We start from the raw sequence: 17,236 nt of genomic DNA, 5'->3' as shown, positions 1-17,236 counted from the left end.
AAGTTTTTTTTAAAATAGAGAGTTCAATAGATTCATTTGGATGTGGAAAGACTGATGCCCAACACACTCCTAATATCCAAGCCAAAGGAATGCTTCTTAATTCATCAGACTCACCCATTTTAGCTCAACAACATTCCCCGAGCTGCTTATGAGAAACAGGGTTACAAAACATCTGCATATGTTTGGACACCGTCCCAGGTGATGGACCGAAGCTGGGGGAGAGGCGTGGTCCAGACCACAGCCCTCTGTGGCTTCCCTGCTGATGCACAGATGGGGTATAGGGCCGGGAGAGCTCTAGTAGAGGCGAAAGGGCCTCCCCACCTCTCGATCAGTGCGCACACGCCCACCTCCTCCTTTTTCTCCGGAGCCATCTCCTGACTGCTGGCACCGACCTCTGTCTTTCCCACGCCCCAGCTGGGAATGCTACTCCTCAGTTTTATTTCGGGAAGTGCAACCTCTAGTTAGGGCAGAAGGGTTGCAAATGAAGGAGTAAAGAATCAGACTGCTGGAAAGTATTTTTACCTTTTCTTAAGTCCATTTTTCTCAGTGGACAACATGGCGTAAGGTGTAAAATTTCCGCAAATTTGTAGAGAAAGCGGTGATGAGCGGTGGGGGTGGGGGTGAGAAATCGTTCTCGAAACAAACTGAAAAGCTCACTTGGTGGAAAGACAGGGGCCAGGGTTCGGAGAGCCGGCATCAACCGCCCTCTTCGTGCAGAGACTAAGGCGGGCGGCGACCAGCCCTGAGTGGGGCTGCGCTATTAAGTGTAAGGGGTGCGGGGGCCTCTCTCGGAGCCGACCAGAGCCTCTTCACTCCTAAAGAGCTTTTAGCTCCCCAAACAAGGCAATGCCAAAAGTGGCTGATCCGCGGCGTGCGGGCCGAGGACCCTCGATCGCAGTGCGGGGCGCGGCGCGCTGTTCCTCCCAGGGAGCCGCGCTCTGTTTCCCCAAGGGCTGCCATGCGTGGGTGTGGGGAGCTGAAGGGCCAGGTCCCAGCCGGGCAAGCTCGTTTAGTGAAGCCTTCCAAGAGTCCCAGACTCTGCCTAGGAGCTCTCTCCCCATCCCCTAGTCCTTAGAGGAATCAATAAGAAGAGGGATCGTGTGCAAAGGAGCCACAACTTTGCTCGCAGTAAAATGGGTTGATACTCGCCAGGGTCCAAAAGGCAGAGGCGCCCCCACCAAGCCGCGATTCCTCGTCGAGTAGCTCTTGGCTCCGAGGAGGTCAACCACCGCTCCCGCCCAGCCCTCGGGGTAGGCATCAAACCCTAGGAGGAGCAAGCGCGGAGTTCAGGAGGGCGAGCGCTGCCACAGCCCACCCGCGGCGGCGCGCGCGAGGAAGGGGCCGCAGAGAGTCGGCTCGGGCCGGGGTTGCAGCAGCCCGAAGGGGCCTCAGCCAGAGACGCGCCGTGACCTTGGCCGTGGGGCCGGGGCCCATTCAGAGGGCTCAGACCCGTGAGGAACCGGAGCAAACGACCGGGCGACAGCGCGGGGCAGCTCTCTCTGCTGCCACACCCCGCGCCCGCACAGCTGGAGAGGGCGGCGGGGGGGGGGGGCGGGGGTCGTTGTCTGGCAACAGGTGCGTCCCCTGGACGGGGCACGGCTTCCAGCCAAGCCGTCTTGGCTCCTGGAAGAGTCTGCAAGTTTCTCAGCCTTTGTCAAACACAAGAAAGCAGCGGGTCAGCGCCGGGATCGGTCTGAAGAGCTCCCCAGCCTGGCCCGCGCGCCCGTGCGCAAAGCCTCAGCCCTGCAGACTCAGTCTGAATGCTGCCGGGGTTTCTGGGGATCGCGTGCTCCAGAAGCTGCTAGACTCTTCCCGACGAGCCCCGCAACCCTCTTCCAGAGGTCCCTCGAGCACTCCCGGACCCACTCTTACCTGATGCCGGGTGCGAGGCGCTCGATGCCAGAAGCCCACCGCTCAGCGGATGCAGCCAGCGAGCTCCCCTCCAGAAGCTTTAGGCTCTCCCCGAGGCCGCAGCGATTTTGGCTCCGGAGCAACCCCTCACCCCCACCCCTCGGAAGAGTCCAGTGGCAAATGTGGCGCCGGCTGACCTGCAGGATGGCTACAGTAAGGAGCCGGTCAATCAGCAGCGCCCGGGGCTCCTCTCGCTCTACGAGCTTCAAACTTGACCGGTAAAAACTTTGACCGAGACCGAACAGCAGGAGTCTGCCCTGTGGCCTTCACTTTTCAACCCAATCCCTCTTCCTAAATAAAAAGAGATAACAGAACAATCCAAACGGTGTTCCGTCTTATGCAAACGGAGGGATTTCCTAAAACTAGTTAACCGCGGAGGAACTTGTCCAAAAGTAGTTTTTCTTTGTCCATGCAAAACAATCATTTTACAATAATAACGGTGCAGGCAGGGTTATCAAGGCTGTTAGGTGGGTCACAGAAATCCTTACACCACCGACCTCCCCCCCCAAAAGACAAGAATTTTAAAGAAATTAAATGTCAACTAAATTCGCAGCCAAAGAGGAATTATGTCCTCTGGAAGCAACGCATCCCGGCTGAAGGAGTGTGGTGAGGGCACTAGGCACGGAGCTCCGGCAGTCCAAGTTGCCAAAATCGAAATTCCAACAATTAAATAGGTGCTAAAAGGGCCCGAAAAGATGCTAGGTTTCTTCATATTTTACATGATATTTTTCAGCATTCACTGGTTGTCTAGTATTTCTCCTCATCTTTTTAAAGTCTGATTTTCATACAGGAAAAATCGCAGAAGTTGAAGGACAGGATTTCAGGAGGCGATATTTCCCAATGTTGCATGTGAGACTGGAGGAAATGAGGCAGTCCCAGAATAGCATAAAATGATGAGGTGCTAATTATGTGAATATATGGACAAGTTAATACACTGGCAGAACTAGCAGCAAGACTGGCTAGAACTTAACAGAATCATTATACTTTTTTAAAGATGAACTAAAGTCAAAGGGGATAGGAACTCCTGGGCTTTATATTAAAATACTAAATTGCCTACAGTAGTCCATACAGTTTATAGGATTTTGCTAAATTAGTAGGCATACTTCAATAGGTGTTTTTTTTTTTTTCTGGTAACATTTGCTTAATTGCCAAAAGCTCTACTGAGTTTTCCACCTAAAGAAAGCCTTAAAATAAAAACATTTCCCCCCAAGATTGGAATGTTGAGGTTGATTTAAATTTCACTGATGATCAATCACGGAAGCTGACGAATTATATTAAAATTTGCATCCTTATACACATAGTCTTGGCATGGGCCCTGACATTTTGGATTTGTGACTCCATTAATAACAGTACTTTAAGAACCACTGAGTAGATGATTTCTTATTAGTATTTTATTGTTATTACTTCTTTTTTGATAGTTTTTTTGTAGTTAAAGCCACTGTATGCAATTTGATATCAACATAAAATAATACATAATACTAAACTCTGCTTTTGTTATTGGAAGTTATTGTATTATCTCTTTGCTGCAGTCTATTATTAGATAGTTAACTTAAATATCTACTAATGCATTCTTTGCTAAAGTGCTTAAGAAATTTAGCCTTATTTTTAGAAATAACTGTTTTAGAGATGAATATCTTACATAGCATATGTATTATTTTCATTTTGTGTTAATTGAAATTCACATTTATACTCAAAATATATAAATAGATCCCACAAAGCGGTGAAGATATAAGAGCTTATGTGTTGGATTAGAGCGGCTAATAGTTTGACAGCAATGGATTACACTGCATTTTTATTACAGGTACCTATATAAGTAGGTTCTGCATCTTACATGCATACTTGCATAAAATTAGAATCATTAAAATATGTACTTAAAGCTTATGAGTCCAAAATAAAAAAGGAATAAGGCATTTTTCAGATGCAAATAAAGACAAGGGAGACACATTGCATATCTATTTATGAGGAAAGTTGGATTTGGAAAGTTATATTGACTCCTAGCAAATATAGATTGACATCATTTTTAGAAAATAATAATTAAGGAGTCTGCTACTGAATCTTAAAAAGTCAAAAAGGCAGTTTTCAAAAATCAACAATTTTACAAAAAATCTATGGTATGGACCAGGTGGTTTCTGTTTCATCTTTTCTAAAAACAAATAAAAATACAATCCTTTCTCACTATTCTGTTGTGTTTTTCTCTTTGTAGGTATGTTTTATTTTATAGGCATAACAACAACAATTTGAATATAAACCTCATAAAACCATATTGTCACCATTTACAAAATTGATGAATTTTTACCTTCATCTTTACATCTTATTATAAACTATAATAAATTTTAAGCAATCATCTAAACAATTCATACCTCAACTCCTGTTTTTCTTTTATTTGGTGGGTGAGAAATTTAGGGATAGAGGAAGCATATTGGAAACAAATTATCACTCAACATTTCTCAGTGTTTGTCATTCTATATTTTACTTGAAAAGCAGTCTGGGTCTCCTGTTTAATAACTGACTATATATTAATGTTTACAACATAAAATTATCATAGAAATTAATACATTTTCATAGCATACTATTTAAGATATTGAAGAAATATAATTTTCCAAACCTTCATTTTTACTAGTAATTTTGATTATCTAAAACCCTCAATAGTAAGAAGTAGCAGAATATTATACTATTGATTTCAATTAGATAATTTCAAACTTTTTTTCTTTTTTATTGTGGCAGGTATAATGAAAGTGGAGAGACTTTTAGAAACAAATGTAATAAAAAGAAAGAAGAGAGGGGAGCATAGAAAACACTGTATACAATTTCTTATTTCATAATACACAAAATAATCCTACTCTTAAGTGTATTTAATAGTGTTGTTTATATGAAAGTGCTCCCCAAATATGTTTACTTTGAAAATTTAGTGAGCACATTTATAACTGTTTTTCAGAGTTCAAGGTATAGCAAGTTTGCTGATCCTATTTCAGTGCTCTGAGGACTCCATGGCACTCTCTCATTCACCATATATGTAACATGCAATACGTAAAATCCAATTGTCTGAGCTGTGAGAATAGAGATACTGAGTAATCTTTTGCAGATGGTACTTCTGACTACAGAATGATTTGGAAATTGTTGTGGATAAAAGTGTCATAGACACAAACTATTAAAGTGAGAACATTATCAGTCTGGACCCTTGCTAAGAAATAAAATATTTTTGAATTATTTCTATAGATATCCTAGTGCTGTTGTGAGCAGTGGGCCCAAGAAAGTTCTTAATTTTAACTATTGCCAAAAGGAAAAAAAAATTTCAACTTTTTATTAAAGGACAAACTAGTGTCCCAATAACTGCTCATATTTCAATAATGCATTTAATTAATAAGAATACTAGACTAAAAATCCACAGTTAGACCATTTTTATTTTGTTGATATGGATTTATAAAATTATGTTTAAATTCTTTCCAGACTCAAAATTCTTTATCTCTAGGAAAAACTTTGATATATGATTTACTTGTATAAAAAAATCAAGGGCAATTATGCACATAATTTTCAAGTATACTTGCTCTAATTGCCCTCTCTTCATCTTTATCAAAGTTTTGTTTCCTGTGAAAGTAAAGCAAGGGATAATAGCTCTTTTGCTCCCGTTAGATTTATTAATTGAAGTAATTACATTAAATGGGAAATAATGCCTTTGGGGAAAGTAATGCTAAGAACAGACATCCACTAGGAAAATATTGCTAAAAGATGTGTGGCAGATAAGACATGGGCCAAGAGTCTGTAATCAACTCAAGAGTTTTAACTGCAGAACATTAAAACTAAAGGGCATATACAGATTGAAGTTGAAAATCTTTTTCTAAAGGCAAGACCAGGTTAACAGAGACATAATTCCTCTCAATGTTTGTAGTGTCCCCTATGTTCCAGATTGAGAAATTTATCAATAACAAAGGGAGCAAAAATAGACATCAGCACAAAGAATACTGTGTAGATTTCTTTAATAACTCATTTTCTGGCCAGAGCGCTTGCAAATACTATGGGGTCATAGAAAAAATGGCCTCTTAGAGAAATATGAACTCTTTTTTTTTTATAACTCTTCTGTTGCAAATATAGAGATGTCACTTCCCATTGAAGACCAGAGATAGATATTTCACAAGAAAAATTCCAAACCCATCAAATTTCTGGATAGGATTTGCTGCTCACCAACTGTGCACATTTAGACAAGTTTCTTGTTATTTCTGAATCTTTGTCATCTGCACGATGAGAATAATAACTTTGACATATGTCATTGTGACAAATTATAGTGTTTGACAAACCATTTTAAATCATGCAGTGTTATGCTTTTGAAATAAATCATCTTCTCATATGTTTTTCTGGACCTATATTACCAGCCAAAAATATTTGTTCAGCTTTATTCTTTCGTAGTTTGTCTTGTAAAAATGTTATGCTGGCATTTTAATTTTTTCATGCATATCCTTTCCGTTTGCCCCCACTGCTTGGCAACTTGAGAATTAACAATATTAAGCATACCAAATGAACTCTCAGAAGTTGGAAAAGGGACCTGATAAGGGAAAAGCCTTGTAAACTCATCTGATGATTAAAAAACAAAAATTATAAGCTCAATATTCTACTTGTGCCCTTCATTCATATGCCCATTCCTGACCTCACAGCCCAGAGTGGAGGCTCTTTGCACCTATTAGACCTGGATTTACCTCAGGTGGAGAAGGAGGTATGTGGCACCTGCTATTTTGGATTTGGAATTCCTTCCAAACTTTGTCCTAAAGTCCTTCTAATGACCGGCACTGACTACTACTATGGTCTGGCCATAGAGTCTTACCACTAAGAGCTCGAGAAAAACCACAAGACATTGTTTTCATTCATTCATTCAGCATTTTTTAAAAGATTTATTTATTTATGCATACAGAACTGGGGTGTAAACCAGAGGTGCAGGGGGTGAAAGAATTCACCAGAGAGAGAGTGAGGAGCAGAACAGTCAGATGTACTGAAATACATTGCTGAGGAGAGCAGTGGGTGGGAGAGACAGGAGAGGTCTGCTAGCTATTTGGATCAGCTCCTTGGCTGCTGGAGATCTGCTGGCAATAGCGTGATTGCGCTGAATTTAACCCTGGCACCACCAGGAGGTCCCCCCATTCAGCATTTCTTGAGTTCCTCTACATACCAGCACAATTAAAGGTTCTGGGGGGAACAAAGTTAAGTAAAACTTAGCTAGCTTTCTGTACTTTCGGTGTTAAAATCATGAGAAAGCCAACCTCCTGAATATATCTATGCACATGATTTTTAGGCCACTGTTACTAATATCACTTTAACAGGTTAGGCATTCGTCTTGGAAGCACAGAGAACAGATCTGGGGAATCTCAGAAATGTCTTCTTGTCTTAGCCTGCTTTCTCTTTGTGTGGGACATTTGTTTGGAAAATGATCCCAGGAGAAGCCATGGGAGAGTGAAGCAGAGCAGAAGGAATAGTCCATGAAAAGGTGTTTTAGCAGGTTGGCCACTTGATAAGCAGCCTTCATCTCCCTGGGTCCTTATCATGAGTGTGGAGAATGCAGCATTGATATGTTCACCCAAAGATGGAATATGGAAATTCAGTTATTGTTTCTAGTCCTATCCCCAACACACAAGGGTTAAAACTGGTTGTGGGTCAGTAAATAGCTCCACGATTCTGGGCCCCACATATGGGACTGACAAAGGAGTCCAGAGTGTCCTGTATAATTGTGTCACAGGGTCTCCAGCCAGAAAGCAAGAGGCATGCAGTGCAACTGAATCTAGGTAGCACAAAATCTGGTTATTTAAATAATGTGAAACTTTTCAGCATCAGTTCATAAATATGTATAATTTGTGGTTCAGTATTTTTGTTATAAGGTGACATTTGATTATTGTCTGATCTATTTACAAAGACTCTTGGGAAGGCATGGACATGCACAAACCCCCACCATACTAGGTAATTAATTTTAGCTGTGTTTGCTAGGAGTTTTGGGTAGAAAATGGAGGGAGGCATCACAGAACAGGAGACATCTCAGTTGGACCTTGGAAGATAACAAATATCTCTAAAGGCAAATATGGCAGGAGAGAGCATTCTGGGGTAGGGGGCCAGGGGAATGGTAAGAGCTAATTTTACTACATATTTGTTTTATGTGCTAGGCCTTGGCTGAGTCCCTTTATTGCTTGTATCAGTAAGGTCACATTTAACTGAGATGAATAGGTAACCAGGAATATTCTCTTAAAGATACAACTTTTTCTGTTAACATGATATCTGACTGGAAGAAAGCAGTCCAGGGCTGGAAGATGACTCTGCTTCATAACATTCTCAAGAACTGTTACTCCCATCTTATTGAAGCATCTCTAACATGTGATCTTATGCTCTTGGCTTGAAATGGTAGCTTTCTCATCTGCATTCTCAGAAGTGTTATGGCGAAATAGAAAAAAACAGAAGGGGCAAACATCACATATCTATTGTGTCTGTGAGAATTCAGAACCTGCTATTTATAGCAATAAAAGATTTAATGTAGGACCTTACACCTGCTTGAAATACTTTGGAAGGTCTAACCAGGCTGTATGTTCAGAGAATGACTTCCAGAACAATACAAAAATTACCCTGCTAGTGAATTACTACCTCTCAGGTTGCAACTAGAATCATCAATTCAAGAATATAGAGCATTGGGCCTCCCTGGTGGCACAAGGGGTTAAGACACAAAGTATGAAGCTATTAGCAGCCACTGCAGCACGAGTTCGATTCCCAGCTAGGGAGCAACCCACATGGCGCAGCAGACCTCTCCTGACTCACCTGCTGCTCCCCTCAGCAGTGTATTTCAGTCAATCTCCCTTTTCTGTTCCCCACTCTGGTGAATCCTCTCACCCTGCCACCCTGCCCCACTTGCACTTCTGGCCTGTAACCCCTTTCTAGTATGCATAAATAAATAAATCTTAAAAAAAAGAATGTAGAGTGTAAATTAACCCAGGAAATAGGTAGTGAGACTCAAGAAGAAATGTGTCCTAATTAACTCTTTGTAATCAGAAGCAGGAGAATGGATACTGGACCACTACTTTAATGTACCATTTCTACAATATGACCGGCTATGAGAAACTTTTTTAAAGGTGCAAGAAAATTACTTCTGCCTCACTTCCACTTTCCAAGTCTTCCATGAATGCATGTAATTGAAGGAATCTAGTGTGCACCCACTTGGAAGGTAGTTGATGAAATGAATATTTAATTTTTTATTTTCTCTTATTAGAAAGAGAATTGAAATTAAAAAAATCAGTCTATCATGTCCACCATTGTCCCCCATTTTGGTTATGAGCATCCATGCATGTTCTCTACCCAGTTAAACTTCTGATCATTAACTTTTATAAGACAAACATACATCCAACACAATGCAATTGCCACTCATGCAAATAAATGAATAACAAAATCATGGACTCACCCTCTCTCCTAAAGGGGAGACATAACATCCTACCAGCATCTATCCCTGAGTAATTCTTATTCTTCTTCCAGTTTAGTTAATTCCATTTTGATATCAGGCAACTTATAAGTTAAATTAGTCATTTAAGTACCACTAAGATAATTTATATGAGATAGTAGGGGAAAGGTAGAAGGGAAAATAGGAAATTGTTTGATATACTTACATATAATTAAACTCAAGTAAAAAAAATTGGGCCTCCCCGGGTGGCGCAGAGGTTGAGCGCTGGGTTGCGAAGCTGCCCGCAGCCTCTGCAGCGCTAGTTTGATCCCCGGCTGCTCCCCGGCCACGGGAGGAGGGTCCCACATGATGCGCAGACCTCTCCTGCCGCCCGCTGCTCCCCTCAGCAGTGTACTTCGGTCCTTCTGCCTGCTCTGCTCCCCGCTCTGGCTCTGGTGAATTCTCTCACCCTCCTGCGCTTCTGACTGTACCCAGTGCTTGTATAAATAAATAAATCTTTGGGGGGGAAAAAAGGACACAAGGATGCTTTAAAAAAAATTGTTGGCCACTATTGATGAAATTATAACTACATTTTAAAATTTTCTTCCTCTACTATTGGCTTCCTATTCTTTTAACTCTTTGTCAACATCTCAACTGGCCAGGATTCTTAATTTGATGGAGCAAGATAAACTAACACTCTTTGGTAGCCTTGCATGTAAATGTTTATGGTTTTCCATGAACTTTTACTGTTGAATATGGAAGTAGTGGTAGGTACCCTGAAGGTTTCCTGGATTGCAAACACATTCTTCCCTTTCCCTATTATTTTCAGCAAGACTATTTTATTTTGATAATCAACATAAAAATAACTTCACCCAATGTAATATCATTTTTTTCTTCCTGTGGTTAAATGATGTCATGAACAAAAGAGGCCAGGTGACAGTTTCAACTTCTACTTTGTTAAAAATAGTATCATGCCTTGGGCTTCCCTGTTGGTACAAGGGATTAAATCTCAGCACTATGGAGCTATCCGCAGCCACAGCAGCACAAGTTCCATCCCCAGTCAGGGAGGTAACTCACAAGGCGCAGCAGACCTCTCCTGTCTTGCCTGCTGCTCCCTTCAGTAGTGTATTTCAGTCAATTCACCTGTTACACTCCCCACTCTGTCTCCAGTGAATCCTCTCACCACAATTCCCCACACTTCTGGCTTACACACCCCAGCCCTTGTATGATAAAATAAATCTTTAAAAAAAATAGTATCATGTCTTATGCAAGAATTCCTTCCTTGGAAATTAGTACTATTAAATGAACACAACTCAAAGTAATGAAGGCAGTGGACAGAGATCATCAACAGCCTATCAAATACTGTTTTTCCCTGACTAGCTTCAATACCCATAGGCCTATGTGACCAAGTAATCATCAGTGAAATGTCAGTGCAAATTATAGTGCTATTTGCAAGACTTGGGGTTTAAGACACTGCACATGCTCCTTCAACATTTTCTTCCTCCTATGTACTTTCTGGCCATAGTTGAGCCATACACACAGTGAAAATACCCTATGTATTGAAAAGCAGTTACTTAAAGAGAATCAAACCCCAAATTGTAGAATCTACGCTAAAGATCTGGACCATTCCTTTTGGAACTATTAAATGAAAACTAAATTAACTTCTTCGTTGTTGTTTTTCCTATAATTTAAATTAAAAAAATATTGACAATTGCATGATAACATTATTTAAGTCCCAGGTGTGCATCACTGAAAATCAGCATGTGTATATACCACGCTAGATTTACCTCTAAACCTATTAACATCTTTGTTCTATGAGTCATTTTGTTTTTAGCTCTCTTTGTTAGAGAAGCCTTGCTTTACTCTATTTTATATAGACAGAGAACAAACATTTTGCAAGTGAGTTACTATATACACTAAGAGTGGTGTTAAATGGACTAAATTAACATTGGAGAGTAAAAGGGTTAACCTAGGCTTAAAATAACAGCACAAATGACACTGACACTTCCAGGTGAAAGTAAACTGTGCCTTCTGCTTAGTTGGATAGAAAAAAAAAATTCACAAGATTGATAACTGCTATTAAGGCCAGGGAGAGGCCATATCAGTATGTTAGTACGAGATACAACATATGGAAACAGCTCTACTTCCAAGGAGATTGGTGAGGTCTTTCTCATCCCCAGTGTCTGCAGACGACTGGGGTTAAAGCTTGCAAAGAGTAAGCACCTTCACGTAAAATGTTTGTAGAACTTGCACTTTACTCTGATTGGTTTAAATGATTTATTACCAACATAGCTTAGCAGAAGGCGCCAGGCTGAGGGTTGTTTGGAGAATGTGGCTTCTTTTGCCTCTTCCTAGTTCTTCAAGGGTGACATGCTTGGATTGGTAATGATGATATTCAGCCTGTACAGGGAAAGATCCTTGCTATGCCCGGGAAAGTCCCAAGTTGAGCATTATTCAGTCTAATACCTTCAAACACAGCTCCTTGAAAATCCAGGGCATGTACCTGATAGCATTGTATCATCTGCACCTAGTGTCTGACTGGGGATTCAAGTTGTGCCTGCACCACCATTACTGTCTGGTTATAGTGCCCCAGTCATTTCATAAAAGTTAGAGATAATTCACTCATAAAAAAAGATTTATCATGCAATTACAACATGCCAGGTAATTAAAAGACTAAATAATTCCATATCCCTTCTTCTTTCAACTGCTTAAAATTATAAGAGGAACACATAAATGAGTAAAATATGCATATATCAATGGTGAAAATTGCTCTAGAAAAAATAAAACAGGGAGAAGGGAGTATTGAGTAAGAAGGAGTAGGATACTGGTAGTTGTAATAGTAAATAATGTTGTCAGGGAAGATCTCTGAGAAGTTGATACTTTCGTAAAAACCTGGAGGAGATAAAAGAACAAGTAATTTAGATTTACTAAGGGGAAATGATTCTAGCAGAAAGATCAAGATATGCAAAGAGGCTTGGAAACAGGAGCAAGACTGAATCTTAGAGAAATAACCATCAGGCCAGCATAGTTCAAGACAAATACTGTATGGTTCTGTTTATATGAGGTGTCCAGAGCAGTTAAATCCATAGAAAAGAAATTAAATGGTGGTTACTGGATGGCAGGGGCTGGGAAGAAATGGGTAGTTATTTAATAGAGCAGTGGGAGGTATTTGATCACGCAGAGGGGTAGCTGGATAGAGGAGAGGGCCTAATTGCTACATACAAGCTCTTGATAAGATGAGAAGGGACAGAGACTATATGTGAGTGAAGAGGATAGCCCTTAAATAGTAATACAGAAGTGACAAGAAAGAAGACAGAATAGATGAATCCAGATGCAGGAAGGTGCGTGGCAGTGGTAGGTAGTTCATTCTGCAAACTTTCAATGAGTTCTCTATTCTCTGTTAAATAAGAACTAGGTCACAGTTGGGGAACAAGAAATCAGGGATTTGAAGAGGCAGAAGATATGAACTAGTGTTTTAGGAGAATGAAAAGCAAGTGAATTAAGGAAATGTAAAGTGGTTCCAGCATCACACATATGTGAGTGTACTGCAACCACGTCCCAGTGATCACAATGTGGGCATGGCTCTTGATTCATCCACTAAACATAAGAAGGGCTGAGATGCTGGGTCTTCCACACAGATAACACTAACTGTCTGCTCAAGTCCTGCCCTGCTTTCTTCCTTGTAAACAGAGACTAACTTTGAATATTTGACAATGTGCTCCAACTGTGGAGACCACTCAAGATTGGGCTCAATCATGCTTATCTATTTCTCATTTTCTCTACTTGACATAGAGTAAGCCAGCTCTGGTCAGTGTGAATAAGATGAAGCTTGCTGGAAGCTTCTAGGAAGGCTATTTCCTGACTTGAAAATTGGAAATCTTTTATTCCTACTTTCTGCTTTGAGACTGAAAGTTTCTATAGACTGGTGATTGCCATTTTGTGACCTTGAGGTTGCATGAGAATGAAATGCCAACCTACCGCCAGAAGAGAAGGGAAGCAAAGAGCAAACATTGTTTGAGCCATTAGACTAGATCTGTATCAATACCCCAACAGTCTTTCCCTTGAGTCCAATAAATGTCTTATATTGTTAAAGCCACTTGGGTAATCTGTTATCTGTAGCCATACGCATTTCAAGTGATATTTTTGGATGTCAAGATGATAATCAATTTTTTTAATTTTACATTATAATACATATAGCATGCGTTATATAAAGGGAAGATTCCATCCCTCTTTCTCCCCAAACAAGGTGACTAAACTAAAAAATATTACTGACTTTCCACTTCTGGTATATATTCCAAAACAATTGAAAGGTGGATCTCAAAGGTGAATTTGTAACTGTGTTCATAACATTATTCATAATCCCTCCAAAGTGAAAGCAACCAAAGTGCCATTAACACAGATGAATGGATAAGCAAAATGTGGCATAGGCATAAAATGGAATATTATTCAGCCAAGAAAGGAAATTCTGACACATGCTATGATATGAAGGAAACTTGAGGACATTTTGCTAAATGAAATAAACTTGTTACAAAAAGACAAATTCTGTATGGGCAGTCAGATTCATAGAAACAGAAATTAAATGGTGGTTTCTGGATAGTGGGGGTGGAGGGAAGTTGATAGTTGTTTAATTGATTCAGAGTTTCAGTTTTGTAAGATGAAAAAGTTCTGGAGATGGTTATATAATGTTAATATATTAAATACTAGTGAACTGTATGCTTAAAAATGGTCAAGACAGGGCCTCCCTGGTGACACAGGGGTTAAGTCACAGCACTATCAAACTATCACCAGCCACTACAGCACAAGTTCTATCCCTGGCCAAGGAACTAACCCACATGGCAAAGCAGACCTCTCCTATCTTGCCTGCTGCTCTCCCTCAGCAGTGTATTTCAGTCAATCTGCCTGTTCTGCCCTCTACTCTGTCACTGGTGAATCCTCTCATTCCCCCACCCCACCTCTGGCCTACACTACAGTTCTTGTATGCATAAATAAATAAAAATAAATCTTTAAAAAATGTTCAAGATGGTAAATTTTGTCATTGTGCATTTTACCAATATCAAAACTAAAACTAAAAAAAAAATATTGACAAACAAGATAATAACTCACAAAGAAAACCATGAAGTTTATTGAGAAATATAGTATCCATGAAAATCAAACATTCTATAGGGAATTATTTATTTTTTTTTACCATGACAAGTTTTCAGCAGAACTTTAAAAACAATCACTGAATTGTGGAAGTAAATGGTGTACTTCAAGAGGTAAATAAGAGGCTAAACAAGTCAATGGGAATGTCTTTTTTTTTTAAAGATTTATTTATTTATGCATGTAAGAGCTGGGGTACAGGCCAGAGGTGCTGGGGGGTGAGAGGATTCACCAGAGACATAGTGGGGAACAGAACAGGCAGATTGACTGCCGTACACTGCTGAGGGGAGCAGTGGGCGAGTCAGGAAAGGTCTGCTGCGCCATGTGGGTTGCTCCCTGGCTGGCCGGGAATCAAACTCAAGCTGCAGTGGCTGCGATTGCTTCACAGGTTGCGTCTTAACCCTTGTGCCACCAGGGAGGCCCCAACTGGAATGTCTTTTGACTACTATTTTGCCACTGACACCACGAGAGGTTTTTACAAATATATTTGTAACATACACAAATTAACTTTTAGAAAATAAATTGTTTAGTAAAATAAATGGAGAGAAAACAGAGTTGGAAAACTTTCATCCATTGTATCCAGACTCATGGGTGGTGAGCTCAACAGCAAGTCACCCTACAAGCCACTGATATTTACTTGATAACTCGATGTGCTTAATACTTGTTGAAGACATACCATGTTCAAGGTTCTTCACATTGAGTACTTCCAATCCTGAAATAGCCTCTCAAGGTCTATATTGTCATCCCTGTTTAGATATGGGCAACCTGAACTTCACAAAGTTTGTGTAGCCTATCCAGAGACCTGCAGTAAACAGGGGAACAGGATAAAACTCAGAGTTATCTGGCTCCAAGTGTGCAATGGCATGTACTTCGTCTATTGACATTCTGATGATTGTTATCAAAAGTCTGATTACTGGGCACAGGGAGTCTGGACTTATATCCCCACCCAGTGGCAAAGAGTTAGTGCCTCTCCTCCCCCTGTTGAAACGGTTTCCAGAGGATCTGCTAAACCAGGACACTTAAATAAGATCCAGAATCTTAAGTGTCCGGGATGCATTGAAAATGACTGCTTATAGGAAGAACCAGGAAAATCTCAACTTGAAGGAGAAACGAATCAATAGACACCAGCACCAACATGACACAGATGTTGGAATTACCTGATAAGGATTTTAAAGCAGATATCATAAAAATATTTCAAGGAGCAATTAAAAACACACTGCAAACAAATGAAAAAATAAAGTAAAAGATCTTAGTAAAGAATTTGGAGAGAGAAAGAAGAAGCAAATTATGATTTTTTTTCACTGAAAAATACAATAGCCAAATAAAAAAATTTCACAAGAGGGCATCAACTGAAGAAAGCAAATATTCCAGTCAAGAAGCAGCAAACCTGAAGATAAAACATCAGGTTTACCCAAACTGAATAACCCAGAGAAAATACATTTAAAAGTGTGATTAGAAAGAGATGTCATTTGACAGGACACACAGCTTTTTGGTATTTGAGATCATATCTGGCAGAGATGGTGCCTCATTTCAAAATATCTCTTCCAAATAATTCCTGCTGCACAGGTGTTCACACAAAAGGCATTTGTTAAGATTTGTTTAAAACGGCCTTAAAAATAAATAAATAAATAAATAAATAATATTAGGAGCAAGTTTTTTTTTTGTCTTATGAAGACATGACTGTTCTTATGAAAGAGATAATGTAAGAGATAACATTTCTTTCCAAAAGATTATGAAAAAAAAACAGAATTTTAAAAATCCGAAACACTTTAAAGAAGTATGTAAATGCAGCTTCTAAATTGTATGGTGCCAAGAATGCAATCTATTAATATTTCAGTTCAAACCTTTTAATATGTACATATTTAATATACATGAAGCATTTGAAGCTAGAGAAAATAAGTGACTTGTTTAAAGTTAACACCTAATTAATGACAAATTTGGGACAGGATCCCAGGTCTAATAACAATGATGGTAAATCTTTTCCCATTAATAAAAAGAATTTAGAAAAAGAATTATCCATTAAAAAGGCATATAATTTTTAGTATCGCCTTTTTGTTGAAAAAGAATATTCCAGAATTTATGAGAAATTAATTAAAAAAAATCCACCACATTGGAAAAGTGAAAGTACTATCAAAGTACAACAAAAATAGGACTTTGTAATCAAGATTCTCTGTGGCTAAATAAAATACAAAATGCGATACAATCTGAGCAAAACTTCTCACATACTAGCTAATTGGAGTTATAGGATCACTGGTGAAACAATATAACCTGAAATTGTGGTAGTTGTTTCCCAGGATATTTGGTTTCTTTATAAAAGAAACAGGTCTTTCTAGGAAGGGGTGGGTGGGTGGGAAATGTTTACTTATGACCTGAACACAGAAGTGGTTGTTAAGAAACAGTTAAGCAGGGGATCACCTTCTGTCTCTGCTCAAAGTGGAAGAAATTATTTCGCTATTGCTGTGATTGTTTATATCCAATATCCACTCTCGTTCTGGATTTTCCTTTAATTTCCATTACCCTTAACCCTCTACCATTATCCTTAACCCTCCACCATTAATAAATCAAAACAAATGTTAAGTCACTGCTGGGAAGCTGGGCTTCATTGTTCCACCGGTGCAAACAGAGTTATGGATATTTGGGGAGGGAGATCCTGAAGGAAGGCCCATACATAAAATAGTTAATGACAACTGGGAAAATAATTTGCTGTAAACGCATGCTCTGTGGCATGTTACTTGGAACGCTGATGCAGAAGTTTCTGATTTTAGAGTCTGAGAGCACCACTATTTGGTTGCC

Source organism: Talpa europaea (genome assembly GCF_964194135.1).
Source record: "Talpa europaea genome assembly, chromosome: 2".
NCBI classification, from domain to species: Eukaryota; Metazoa; Chordata; class Mammalia; order Eulipotyphla; family Talpidae; genus Talpa; species Talpa europaea.
Note: the sequence above shows the minus strand (reverse complement) of the source record.